Source organism: Sturnira hondurensis, unplaced genomic scaffold (assembly GCF_014824575.4).
Source record: "Sturnira hondurensis isolate 20B ecotype Veracruz unplaced genomic scaffold, ASM1482457v3 Scaffold0013515, whole genome shotgun sequence".
Classification (NCBI taxonomy): domain Eukaryota; kingdom Metazoa; phylum Chordata; class Mammalia; order Chiroptera; family Phyllostomidae; genus Sturnira; species Sturnira hondurensis.
Window position 1 is genome coordinate 7,481,584 of NW_028086146.1, and position 14,730 is coordinate 7,496,313.

The 14,730-nt window shown below is 38.9% G+C and overlaps 1 protein-coding gene and 1 long non-coding RNA gene across 4 annotated transcripts in view; both read right to left on the reverse strand.

Moving 5' to 3' along the window:
* GLIS3 (GLIS family zinc finger 3) overlaps positions 1 to 14,730 on the reverse strand; it is a 464,054-nt gene that overhangs the window by 289,659 nt on the left and 159,665 nt on the right. The window lies entirely within an intron of this gene.
* Positions 1,526 to 14,723, reverse strand: LOC118997862 (uncharacterized). Its single transcript, XR_005068740.1, has 3 exons — positions 13,817 to 14,723; positions 9,690 to 9,691; positions 1,526 to 1,538 (listed from the first exon to the last, which is right to left on the reverse strand). It is a non-coding gene; the product is annotated as an uncharacterized LOC118997862 (long non-coding RNA).

Below are 14,730 nucleotides of genomic sequence, written 5' to 3' on the forward strand. Positions count from 1 at the left end.
GGCCCTGAGTAAGTAATTACAGTAGAAACTAATAAATCTGCCTGGAGAAAAATTAACATCTCTTTTCCACATTATTCTACCCAGAGCTTAAAGAAAACACTTGTGAAAGATAAAAGAAAATCAGACTACCTCCTTTTTTTTCTGAAAAATAAATGTGCTTAGTCTTTCACTCTACACACTCAAATTCTATCTGAACTCAAAGATGTCAATACAACCACTCAAAATACAGGTAATCAAGAAATATTCCAAAGGTCGCAAAAGGCATTTCTAACAAATTGCCAAACTAATTCTCCACACTGGTGCAATCTGAATGAACTAAGAAAAATACATTTAAAAAAACACATCTTAAAATCTATATAAAAATAAACCTCAAAAGGTTTGAAATACATTCTCTTAATCAGATCATTTATGAAAAGATTTGCATAATTCTTTCTCATTTTGAAAACATTATTTTAGGGCATGGAAATTAGAGAACAACCACAAAACAAATACAAACTAAAAGGAATATTAACCATTATGCAGTTAATGATTTTGCTTAATGAGGATAAAACCTCAAATATTTAACCTCTTAGGGTTTCTCTCATTATCTATTGTTTTTCATTAATCCTAGAATCACAGGGCAAAAAAATGTAAATTACAATTTGCTTTAAAATGTTTGCCCAAATCTGCTTTGAGTTTACTTTTCAGGACAAAGTTCATGACAGGCCAGTTCCCCAGGTAACGTGGATTAAATGTCTTCTAAAGACAAATCAAACTAAATCGCTACCAAAGGGAAGGTTTCTAAACTGTGTTTGGGGATGTGAAATCCGATTTGACAGATGCTTTATAGACTGTTGCAATGTCTCTTTTGATGAGCGTATCTGCAGTTTTGCTTTTACCTATAAGAGGTTTGTAATTGATGGTGACACATATACGTCTGCAGTGTGTTGAACATGTATATACACAAATAAACATGTTGGTCCCTCTTTCTTATGTAAAATTGCTGGGAAAAGTATCTTGCAGTTCAGTTGTATTTTTTTAATTATTGAGTTTGCATTAAACATTTGACAGAGTGATGCCTCAGGGACACGATTTGGAAGCTACACTCTCCGCGATCTTTACCAGATGTTTCGCTGGTGGTGTTTCAGCCTCGAGAGACAAAGAGGATATTCATGATAATTTTATTTATTTAATCACATTGGGAAGATTTGACAAAAGAAAGAGACCTAAATGTGTTGGTAAAACTAATTCTTCAAAAATATCCATAGTAGCAAAAATATTTTGAACATCATTTTATATTAAAAGCAAAAAGGCTGCATTGCATTTGAAGGGAGAACACTCTACCTTACCTTTAAGAGTGGGAACAATGTAACAGATGTGTCAGCTCCACTTTTAACTCAGGGAGGCAAGGAGGTGGTGATGGTATACATTGCTCAGCGCAGTCTCATCCCAACCTTTAACTGAGTATGAGTTGCAAAAAAGTGTATTCTGAATATGAAATGGACACTCAGTTGAAAGCCTTCTGCCTCTACCAGAGTCACTCTATCATCTTCTTTTCTCTTATCCCTGAATTTAATGCCAAGGGAACACGAAATTACCCTAATTGTTGTTAGAGAATAAATGATAATGAAGATATACTTTGTCCTAAATACTGTATCCCTACACCTTAACCGAAATGATAAGGTAGGCCCTAATTTATCCAGAGTTCAATGTCAGCATATGGGTGCTTTCAGAGCGCTAGTTTTCACTTGTGGCTCTGTCTTTTAGAATCACCTGGCAAAAGGTAATTGGTCACCCAGACCAATTACACCACAGACACTACGGGGGTAGAGGGACAAAAGTGTGCATACTTTATAAAGTTTTCATAGAGATTCCGATGTTATTCAAGGGCCGCTGTCCTGGAGGCACTAATAGGCAAGCACCAAACACCTTGCTAGTCTTAGAAACATCATGTAGGATTTCCAAGATAGCAGAGTAGGTGGAAAAAGCTACACTCACATCCTCCCAAAACTAAACTGGAATTACAAATAACTTAAAGAAAAACCATCCTGAATAACCAACTGAAGACAAGCTGAAGAAGGAGTCTTATAGGCAAGGATTTACAGAAGAAAGCTGGTAGAAAGCGTGGAGACAGGAAAAGGGATAGCTGCACTCCCACAGGTGGTGGCTGAAGTTCCAGAGGGTATCTCCACCTGAGAAGTATGGGGCCTGATCCCCAAACTGGATTCCCCAGACTGGAGCGTCAAAGCCAGGAAAAGGCATTCACATAACACCCAGATGTAAAAAGCAGCAGGGTTCTGTCTACCAGGGAGAGTCAGTCTGCTGCAGACACAGGCACCCTCTTAAAGGGCCAATGCACAAATTTTTGTTTGTAGCTATTCACCATGGGCTCAGAGGGAGGGAGGGTGAAGCAGTCTAGAGTCACATGAGGACAGCCTGGGGTTTGTGGCTCTAGGGAGGAAGTTGGGGGACAGCCACCAGGATGTCTGGGCTGAATCATTTGCTTATACCATAAATGCCATCTTTCTTGAGTAGAGTATTCCCCACTGTGTGGCGTTAGCCTGGGGGAAAGCAATAGCCCTACCATCTGGATTCCCTCTCTCTCCACCCTTCAGAGCTTGGGCCCTGCTGAAAAGTTAGCTGCCTTAGCTGGGGAGCAGAGGCCTGGGAAGACTCAGGGGGTGTCAGTGACTGAGTTGTCTGACTTTGGAATGGGGGCCATTCCTCCCACTTCCCCGTGAACATGAGCGGCACTTCCCCATCATGAAAGATACGATAGAACGAAACCTCCCGGTTCCCAGCAGACCCAACCTCCAGGTGCCAAAGGCCCAACCCGCCAGACTCCCAGTGGGCCACCCAGCTGAAGTCAAAGCAAAATTCAGAACAGGCTGAGTCATGTGATGCTGGGTCACAGACCACACCCACCACCTTCCCTGAAGCTTGACTGGAAAGACTGGAAACCCCCTAACCCCATCCTCCTGACTCCTCCAGAGTCTCTTTCACTGTCTGAGCCTCACAGGCTGCCAGTAGGTAGAAGCAGTGAAGGTGAGTCTCAGGGTACCTTGGGATTGTTGCTGACCTGCCCCTAATCTGGTGTTGAATAGCCAGCCTTGGTGCACAGCTTGGTCCTTCCCATATGCACTGAAGCCCAGAAGTAGCCACAAACTACAAATCATTCGTGGCTCCAAACACATTGCTGAGAGCCAGGAACAGATAGCACCTGACATGGGTCTGCACCAAAGTCCTTCCCAAGAGACCTAGAACCAAGGCACCCAGTAGCCAGCTTAGACAACATGAGCAGATTCCAGTAAGCTTCATAAATGGCATATTCAAAGGGAGATATTGGCGGCCACCAGAGCCTGCTAAGGCTAAGGTTAAAATCATTTTGTGTGAATAGGATCAACCATCCTGAGGGCTGATCCCACAAATAAGCCAATAGCAATCAAGGCTCAGTTACAATAGTAAGGCCCAACTAACAAACAAAAAGAACACTCCTAGAGCACCCAGCTCAAGTGGTCAAGGAGACTGTAGCACTAGGTCCCCCAGGACACCTACTACATAAGGCAATCCCACAAGACTGGGAGTCATAGCAAATCTATCTGATATATATAGAAACAAATACAATGAAAAAGCCAAAGTGGGGAGACAGAGAAACAGGCCCCAAATGAAAGAACAGAAGAAATGTCCAGAAGAATTAAATGAAATGGAAGCAAGCATTTATCAGATACAGAATTCAAGAAAATGGTTATAAGGATACTCAAGGAACTTAGTGGGAACTACAACAGTATGATAAAGGACAGAGAAACCATAAAAAAGAACCAGTCAGAAATGAAGAATACAACATCTGAAATGAATACAATAGAAGGAACAAACACTCAGTTGGATGAAGCATAGGACTGAATCAGAGTTTTGGAACACAAGCTAGAAAAAAAAACACCCAATCATAGCAGCAAAAAATAAAAAATAAGTAAGAAGAAGAAGAAGAAAGTTTAACTGACCTTTGGAACAACATGAATTGTAACAATACCCACATCATAGGGATACGAGAAAGAGAGGAAAGAGAGTAAGGTATCAAGAACCTACTTGAAGAAACAATGACCCCAAACTTCCCTAATCTGATGAAGGAAAAAAAACACCCAAGTCCAGAAAGCACAGATTCCCAAACAAAGTGAAGTCAAAGAGGCCCACATCATAATTAAAATGAAAAGCATTACGGACAAAAAGAGAACTTAAGAGCCTCAGGAGAAATTTGGTTAGTTACCTATAAGGAAGCTCCAATTAGACTGTTAGATGATTTCTCAATAGAAACATTTTAAGTCAGAAGGGACTGGCACAAAATATTCAAAATGGTGAAAAGCAAGTACCTATAACCACGACTCATTTACCCAGCAAGGCTATCATGGAAAATTGAAGGAAAAATAAAAAGCTTCCCAAGTAAGAAAAAGCTTTAAAAAGTCTCTTGCCACCAAACCAGTATTACAAGAAATGTTAAATGGCCTGTGAGGAGGAAGAGAAGGAGGAAGGAGAAGAGAAGGAAAAGAGGAAGGGGAAGGGGTACAGGGAGGGGGAGAAGATGATGACACAGACATATAGGTAAAAAAAATAAAATGGCAATGAATATGTACCTATCAATAATCACTTTAACTGTAAGTGGCTTAAACGTTCCCACCAAAAGACATGGATAAGAAAGCAGGACCTACATATATGCTGTCTACAAGAAACTCACTGCAGAACAAAAGATAAACACAGGTGAAAAGTTTAGGGGTAGAAAAAGATATTTCATATAAATGGAAGTTTTTAAGAAGCTGGTGTAACAATACTTGCATCTAACAAAACGGGCTTTAAGATGAAGGCCGTGTAGTAAGAGACTAAGAAGGACACTACATGATAAATGGAACAATCTCACAGGAGGATACAACCCTTGTAAACATTTACGCATGAACGTAGGAAGACCTAAATATATAAAGCAAATCTGGATGAGCATAAACAGAGGGACTGACAGAATACAGTCACAGTAGGAGATTTTAACATCCCATTGTCATCAATGGAGAGATGTTCCATACAGAAAAACATCAAGGAAATAACAGCCTCAAATGACCCACTAGATCAGGTGAATTTTATTGATATCTTCAGAGCATTTCATCCCAAAACAGCATAATATACATTCTTCTCAAGTGCACATGGAACATTTTCTAGGATGGACCACATGCTAGGACACAAAACAAGTCTCAATAAATTTAAGAAGACTGAAATCATATCAAGCAACTTCTCTAACGTTAATGTTATGAAACTAGAAATCAATTATAAAAAAACCCTGAGATACAGAGACATGGAGAGACATGGAGACAGAGACATGGAGGCTATATAGCATGTTATTAAACAATGAATAGGTTAACAGTGAGATCAAGAAAAAAATCAAAAGACACCAGCAAACAAATTAAAATGAGAACCCGGGAACCCAACAACCCAGTATCTGTGGGAGACAGGGAAAGCAATCACAAGAGGGAAATTCACAGCATTACAGGCCTATCTCAAGAAACAAGAAAAATCACAAATAATCAATCTAACTTTACATTTAAAGGAATCTGAAAAAGAACAAGAAACAAAGCCCAAAGTGAACAGAAGGAAGGAAATTATAAAGATCAAGCAGAAATAAGTAAAATAAAGTCTAAAAAGTATACAAAAGGTCAATGAGACCAACAGCTAGTACTCTGACAAGTTAAACAAGATTGACAAATCTTTAACCAGATCTTCAAGAAAAAAAAAGAACATATAAAATCAGAAATGAAAGAGCACAAGTAATAACTGACACCAAAGAAGTACCAGGGATTGTCAGAAAACATTATGAACAGCTATACACCAACAAATTGGACAATCTGAACAAAATGGATAAATCCCTAGGAACATAATATATTCCAAATCTGAATCAGGAAGAACCAGAAAATCATAATAAACATTACAATTAGTGAAATAGCAGTAATCAAAAATTTACAACAAATAAAAATCCTGGATGAAATTATTTCAAAGGTGCATTTTTCCAAAAAAGAACTAATACCTATTCTCAAATGTTTCCAAAAAATTCAAGAGGAGGGAAGTCTCCCAAGCTCATTTTACACAGCCAGCATTATCCCAATTCCAAAACCAGATAAAGACACTACAAAGAAAGAAAATTACAGGCAAGTATCTGATAAACATAAATGCTAAAGTCCTCAACATTAGCAAAATGGATCCAGCAACACATTAACAAGGTCATACATCATAATCAAATGGGATTTATTCCAGGGATGCAAGGTTGGTACCTCACCATACCAATAGATGCAGAAAAAGCATTTGATAAAACCCAGGACCCATTTGTGATAAAAACTCTCAATAAAGTGGGATCATACCTCAATGAAATAAAGGTCATGTGTGACAAGCCCACAGCCAACATCATATTCAATGAGCCAAAACTGTAAGTATTTCAATTAAGTTCAGGAACAAGATAAGATGTCTGCTTTCACCAGTCTTACTCAGCATAGTACTGGAAGTCCTAGCCACAGCAGTCAGACATGAAGATTTAAAAGGCATTCAAATTGGAACAGAAGTAAAACTGTTATTTGCAGATGACATGATACTGTACATAGAGAATCCTTAAGGGGGCAAAAGCATACACTAGGGTAAAGACAGTCTATTCAACATATGGTCGTAGGAAAATTGGACAGATAACATGCAAAAAAAATGAAACTAGAACACCTTCTTCCACCAAACAGAAGAATAAACTCAAAATGGACTAAAGACTTACATGTTAAACTCAAAAAACATAAAATTCCTAGAAGTAAACATAGGCAGTAAAATCTCAGGCCTTTCTCATAGCAGTATTTTTTTCTAATACATTTCCTCAGTCAAGGGAAACAAAAGAAAAATATACAAATGAGATTACATCAAACTAAAAACGTTTTGCATGGCAAAGGAAGCCATCAACAAAATGAAAATACAGCCCACTGAATGGGAGAACATGTTCTCTGATACCTCTGATAAAGGCTTAATATCCAAAATTTATAAGGAACTTATAAAATTCAACACCCAAAAAACAAACAATCCAATGAAGAAACGGGCAAAGGACCCAAATAGACAGTTCTCCAAAGTGGACATATGGATGGCAAACAAACATATGAAACGGTGCTTAATGTCACTAATCATCAGAGAAATGCAAATTAAAACCACATGAGATATCATCTTACACCTGTCAGAATGCCTGTCATCAATAAATCAACAAACAAGTGTTGGCGAGGATGTAAAGAAAAAGGAGCCCCCGTGCACTGCTGGTGAGAATGCAGACTGGAGCAGCCACTGTGGAAAGCAGTATGGAGTTAACTCAAAAAAAATTTTTTTAATGAAACTTCCTTATGACCTAGCAATTCAGTCCACTTCTGAGAACATATCCAAAGAAACCTGAAACACTAATTTGAAATAATATATACACCTCTATGTTCATTGCAGTGTTATTTACAACAGCCAAGATGTGAAAGCAGCCCATGTGCTCATCAGTAGATGAGTGAATGAAAAAATCTGTGGTATATAATGCTACTCAGCCTTAAAAAAGAAGAAAACTTTACCTTTTGTGAAAGCATGAATGGACCTGGAGAATATTATGCTAAATGAAATAAGCTAGTGAGAGAAAGACAGGTACCATATGATTTCATTTATAAGTGGAGTCTAATGAACAAAATAAACTAACAGTGGATACAGAAAACAGGCTGACAGCTATCAGAGAGGGGAGAGGTTGGGCTGGGTGAGAAAGGTGAAGGGATTAGGCAAAAGACAAGAAGACTCCCAGACACAGACACAGGTAGAACAGGGTGAAGGGGGCATAAATGGTGGTAGAAGGAGACTTGATTTATGGTAGTGAACACCCAATACAACTACAGATGAAGTACTGCAGACTCATATATCTGAAACCTATACAATTTTATTAACCACTGTCACCCCAATAAAGTCAAAAAATATATTAAATATTTTTAAAAAAGAAAAATCACTTAATTTATCTAAGCTTTGTTCCTCTCTACTGAAAAAATGGTCTATATGGAAGGGGGTAAGAGTGTTACACTCACTGATTTTTCTTGTAGTTAAAGCAAAAATATATGCATATAGTTATGAAATATTTCAATACAAACTGCAAAGCATAGAAAATATTATAAATTACCTAAGTTACCACCACCAAGCTAAAACAAAATAATGGTTTGCTGTATTTGTTTCAGTTCTCTCACTTTTTCAGAAAAAAATAGATAAAGCAAAATTCCCATATCCCATTTCTTCCTGTTTCTTTACTGTCTAGAATAATGATTTTCAACCTTTTTCATCTCATAGCACACATAAATGAATTACTACAATTCTGTGGCACACCAAAAAATATATTACATTTTTTTTACAATCTGACCAAAAATAGGTGTAAGAGGGGGAGACAAAAAAAAAACAGAATTATCTTCTGGAGGGGCTTCCCCCATGAAGCAAGTATTGTAGGAAACCATCTGTATCAGTATAAGATTGTTTCAACGTGTTTGCTCATTTTTTCATGGGTGATTTACAAGCACACCTGCCCACACCACACTGACTGTTTAGCAGTTTTTGACCCAAAATGGCATGACACCCACCCTGAACCACTCTCCCTAGTCATCCAATCTTGCCCCAAGTGACTTTTTTTGTTGTATCCCCAATGAAAAAAAAAGTCCTCAAAGGGAAACGTTTTACCAGTGTGGGAGAGGTGAAACAAAAACAGCAGAAGCACTAAAAGGCATCAAAATTGACAAGCTCAAAAACCAATCTGAGCAGTTGAAAAGTCTTCATAAATGTACTGCATCAAATGGAGAGTGCTTTGAAGGTGCCTAAAGTTTAAACATTCAGGAATACATAATTTTTTATAAATAAATTCTGAGTTTTGGGGGTCTGCCCAACCTTGTAATTTTGATTCATTCACATTGGGCAACTATCTTGTTGGCTGTTGTCACTTTTTTATCTGCCAATCTTATAGAAATAGGTCAGTGCCCCTAGTATTGCATGTTTTAAAAATTCTTCTATCATTGCCCTGGCTGGTGTGGATTGTGTGGCTCCATGGACTGCATGCCTACCTGCGAACCCAAAGGTTGCTGGTTCAATTCCCAGAATAGGCACATGCCTGGGGTGTGGGTCAGTAGGGGGCACTCGAGAGGTAACCACACATTAATGTTTCTCTCTCTCTTTCTCCTTCCCTTCCCCTCTCTCTAAAAATAAAACAAAATCTTTTAAAAAATAGGATGTCCGGGCCTCCCTGTGGCAATTCTAGCTTGAAAAAAATTCTCCCATCATCGTTTATGACGTATTATAGAATTGTACACCTGAAACTTATATAATTTTATTAACCAATGTCACCCCAATAAAGTCAATGAGAAGTAAAAAATAAAATTAAATTAAAATTCTTGTGGCACACTGGTTGAAAATTGCTGCTCTAGAGGTATCCACTATCCTAAGACTACTGATTATCCTTACCACCCAATTTTATTGTTTAAGCAAGTGATTACGTACCTACAACAGCTATATAATACTGCTTACTGTGTGCTTAAAGGCACATAAATTGTATTACAGTGTTTACATGCTTTTGCATTTAATTTTTCATTCAGCATTGTTTTCTGAGATGCACCCATGTTACTATCTCTCTATCTACATAGGGATTTATATCTAGTTCACTAATTTTAAACTCCTGTATATTACTTCATTAGGAATAACCACATTTTATTGAGTTACCTTACCTACGGACACTCAGGTAATTCTCAGTTTTTGAAAGCAGAGGTGCAACGAAACCCTCTGTGTGCGCCTCCCGGCTGCCATGCGCAGAAGAGTCTCTAGGTGGGAGAGACACTCAGACACGGCTTAGCTGGATTTGCTCAACTTCATCTTTACTAGACATTCCCATTTTTTTTCCAAAGTGGTTACACCAATGTACTCTCGCCAGCAATATTAAAGCATTCCCCATTCTCCAGACCCTCTTCAACATGTGAAAATATGAGAATTTATTAATTGTGCCAAAATGAAGGTTATGGAGTGGTAACTAAGAGTTACATTTAGAAGATAGTTCCATAAGGTCCCTTTCTGGTATTATTATTGTGGTCACCACATCAATGCCAAGTCTTATCAAAATAAAATAAAGGATGTGGAAAAAACCCTTCCACAGTTGATATTGAATTTACTTTTCCTCAAGAAATGTCTTTCATGGCTAATGCTGGCCATAAACCCATAAATCAGGCCATTAAAGAGGAATGGGGACATGGCCCTAGCTCAGTATTTATTTTCTTGTACTCATAATCCAATGTTACTTAAAAAGCAAACTGCCCAGTATGCAAGCCAAAGCAAATACTCGAGATTTTGCCAGGCAAAATGCCTGTGGAGAAATGAGTCAATTCATACAAAATTCAAAGCTGTCTTTGGTCAGTGACATTTTCGTGAAAATCTGTGGGTGGGTAAAAGTTTTGCAAAATTCCTTTTTGCTATTGGATAAAATTCATCCAGGAAAAATAAGCAAAATTTAAGTGGCGACCCACATTCCCCTTAATTCCCTTATTAACACTCCCAAACCTCCCAGCACAACTGCTTTCTATTGCGCACGAAGGAAGCCATCAGTGTTTCTGATACTGGCAACAGAATCCTGTCCCTCTCTGCTTACTCTTCTCGGATCAGATAAGCTTTCTCATGAGACGTACTGGCGAACTGGACAAGTTCCAGCTCGTTCAGAGCACACCTTCCTGGGAACGCTACCCTGGCACTGCAAACTCTTCCCCTCAATCACAAAAAGACCTACAGTAAAAACATTCATCAGCATACCCTCCGTCGGAACCATTACTGTGGATAGATACTGTTAGGGGTGGTTAATGTACATCTACAGCTTTGGGTTATACTTTTAGGAACATGAAACAGAGGCTAGGGGGGGGAAATCAGAGACTCCAAGACTTGTGCTGACTTGGAAATGTGAAACCTTATCATCTCAGAAAAACATAATAGAATTCAACACAATTATACACAGAAATGCTCAAAATTTTCTTAAGTCCAAGACTCATCAATGTTGGGATTTGTCTAAGTCCAAAAAGGTCTAAATAGAGTGATTTTACACCTAGAAATTACTTGAGCTAGTAGTAGCTAGCCTGTTACTAGCCATTCACTTAACAGTGAATGGGTGCCGATTTTTTAATATAATATTGCCATATCTTAGTTTCTGACTTGAGGTTTGCCTGTCTGCCTAACAAGGACTTTACTTCTCAAGGCCTTTGTCATTGGCTAGGAATACCTCTGTAACCAAGGCAAGGCCTGCAAAGAGAGCACCTGGTTTGGCTTTCCACAGAAGCAATAAGAATGAGATCTGCAGAAAGGTGGAGTTACTTGGGTGGGAAAGAGAAAAGAAACAATTCTCTTCTTCCACTAAGTTAACCAAATAATACATTAACAATTCTACCCCAGTTCTGCCACCTAGAATCTTAAGTGATCTGAACCCCAGAGTTCAGGGCAAGGCCGAGAAGTTACAGTCAGAGATTCTGAGGATGCACTCTCCTGTGCATGAAATGGAGTGTGGCGCCAAGGGAGGGCACCAGCGGTAGCTTCTTACTGTACGCAGGCTGTCACTGAGCAGCCCTCTCACACCCCCTCCTCCTATCACAACTCCCAGAAGCTCACTGTGCTGCTTGTAGCCCTGGTCACCAAACACAATTGGGTCATCACATCTTTCCTGGGTCAATAAGCCAAGTGAGTGAAAATGATGACTGACTCTAAATATGGTCCACAGAAAATTAACTGCAGTGAAACATACGTAAAACAAAACTGGACTGGGCCTTATAATTCAGTGATCCAAGTGTGTGCAGCATGTGACACAGCCACAAAAACCCAAGGATCACTTCATGTCTCTGAAAGAGGAATGTGGTCATTTTACTTGGCAAGGATCTTGAGCTTTTAATCAACTACCACCAGATTTTCAAAGCAGTAAGAGATGAAACATTTCAGTTTTAACAGTTCTTTGTGTCTGGAATCCAAGAGTGTAAAGATTGATTTTACAAAAGGCAGAAAAATGCATCTTTTTCAGATGGGCATTTACATTAAACACAATGTCTCCCATCAATAGATCACAACTTGAGAAGCCTGTTAAACTCTCACAATCAAGTTATTTGTTGCCAGTTAGCTACAGCCCTACAAATTAAGCAAGTGATATGCAGCAGCAGTTTTCATACATAAATGTTCATGATATGATATGTATATGTTAATATGAAAATGGATGTCTTCCTGCAAAATATATATATATATAATTCTTTTTTTAAATTTTATTTATTTATGTTTAGAGGGGAAGGGAAGGAGAGAGGGAGAGAAACAGCAATGTATGGTTACCTCTCATGAGTCCCCTGCTGGGAATGGCCTGCAACCCAGGCATGTGCCCTGACTGGGAATCGAACCGTGATCGTGTGGTTCGCAGGCCCGCAACTCAATCCACTGAGCCACATCAGCCAGGGCGAAAATATATATAATTCTAAGACTAGAACTACAGCATTAGTCAGCTCCTAAGAAACCCTGTTTTGTATAAATACATTTGCACTAAAACATGTATAGGTAAATGCTTTGTGGTTCTAAATTTGATAATGGAATTAAATCTAACAGTCGAATTTTGCCAAGATTCCATTTTGAAGTGGGGAGTGGGCAGACTAAGGAAGAGAGAAATCACCCCCCATACCTATCCTGAACAATACAATGAAAGCTATATAGAAGCCTGCAAACATTCACCTTGCAGCTTATTCTTTCACTAAGTATTCCTTTTTTAATAGTCATGCACTTTTGCAAAAGTCAGCTGTCAAGGAGCATGGGTAAAGGACACATGGACTAAGCCAAAGAACGGGCAGGAGCAAGGGTAGGAGGTGGGGATGGCTGGGGTGGGGAGAAGTGGTGGGAAGGGAATGGAGACAATTGTACTTGAACAATAATTTCTTTTAAAAAAGGAGAAAACAATAACATGTTTCCAATCCATGAAAAAAGTCAACTCGTTATATGCCTCTGCAAGCTCTAAGAGTAGTAAAAAAAATGGAGAAATCCTACTGCACAAAAATTAATTTTTCAATGCAAAAAATTATTTTTTCAGGCAATTTAAGCCCTTTTTTTTTCAGTAAAGCCAAATCCACCAAACTATTTTCAGCCAGGATTAGTCATAACTAAAAGGCTGGACTGTTTTTGCTCAGAGACTGAATGTCTTTCCTGCCTGCAATAGGCCTATGTGTTCCAAACAGAGTAAATGGAATTGCCTTCAATTGCTTGTCTCTTTCTGGCATTTTTTAATGCAGAACCCTACTGACAGAAAAAGGTTTTGCTGCCTGGAATGCAATTATTCTTTTCACTCATATAACCTGGCCTTCTCACAATGTATCAGCTTCAGGTTTTCCTTCAGAAAAATCACAACATGGGGCATAATGTAACGACAAGAAATGCAATTTCATCCAGCCAGAAATTCTCAAAACCCAAAAGTACCAACTGGATGGTACAAAGTGCTTCTAATACTTGTACTACAGTTATCATCCATTTGGTTTGCTTTTACATGAATTAGACAACTTGGTCGATCTATAATCAAACTTAAACATGTTCCAGATTTTTGTCATCAAGACATACTACAGAAAGAAGAAACTCTGTCTGGGGGACCCCAATCTCACTGAGTTCCTTCTCAAAATTTTTACAAATTTTACACATTTAGTGACCTGTAGCATATTCAATACCCGGGGAGAATCTACAATTCTCAGATTCTAACTCTAAAAGAAATAATCCTGTTCATCTAAACTAATATATTATAAAATGCATGCTCTTCCCCCACCCCAAGAGTTAAGTGAACAGTCTGAGATTGTGCAAAGCTGCCCTGTGATCCCAAGGGTGATGTCCTGCTCACAAACACTGACGGTTTCTGTTGGGTGTGAAAAGATTGTGAAATCACGTAAAAGTCGTATCATTAACGATACTCAATTTTGCCAAGAAAGAGATAGTTCCAGGATGGATGTTGTGACAGGGGAAGCAGAGGAAAAAGAGACACCATGCCCACTTCCTTCAACACCAAAGGTCATTCCTTTCTTGGTTCTTTCTCCTCTACCTTTCCACAAAATTCTGTCTCCTTAAAATTCAGTGAGATCCTGTGAGACTCTGCCCCTGTGTTATCCCTTGGGTGTTTATGCTGACTATAAATCATTAACTAGTCCCACAGCCCTGGAGTGTGCAGCGTGCAGGCAGGCGAGAAGGTACATGCAACACATTTTTACTAGCCAAGTTGCTACGTGTGAGTTCCTTCCCAAATATCAGAACCACCCCTCCCCTAGCCTCAATACCAGCCTGGTTATTAGAGAGAGGGAGAAAAATCACTGAACATTTGTTTTGGAAAAGACATAAAGCTTGCCGCTGGTGCAGCATGTGTGCCTCTGCCCTGCACATTTCAGCAACTTCAAGCTGGTGCCTGGCAAGCATCTATTTTCCAAGATTTTGGACACTGTGGCAGATCCACCTCCCCTGACATGGTGGATTATTTACATTTGCAGAAGAGAATCAAGACATGAAGGGATATCCAACAGCTAACAATTAAAGAAACTCTCCCCTTCATCAGACTGAAGAGGAATAAAAATTTAATGGATGTGTCATCCAAATTCCATAAAAGGAGAAAATGTCCCCTGACTTGGGAACCAGCTCTGGGAAAACACATACATTTTCAATGGACTCCCATCCCATAGGCTTTGGAAAACTCAC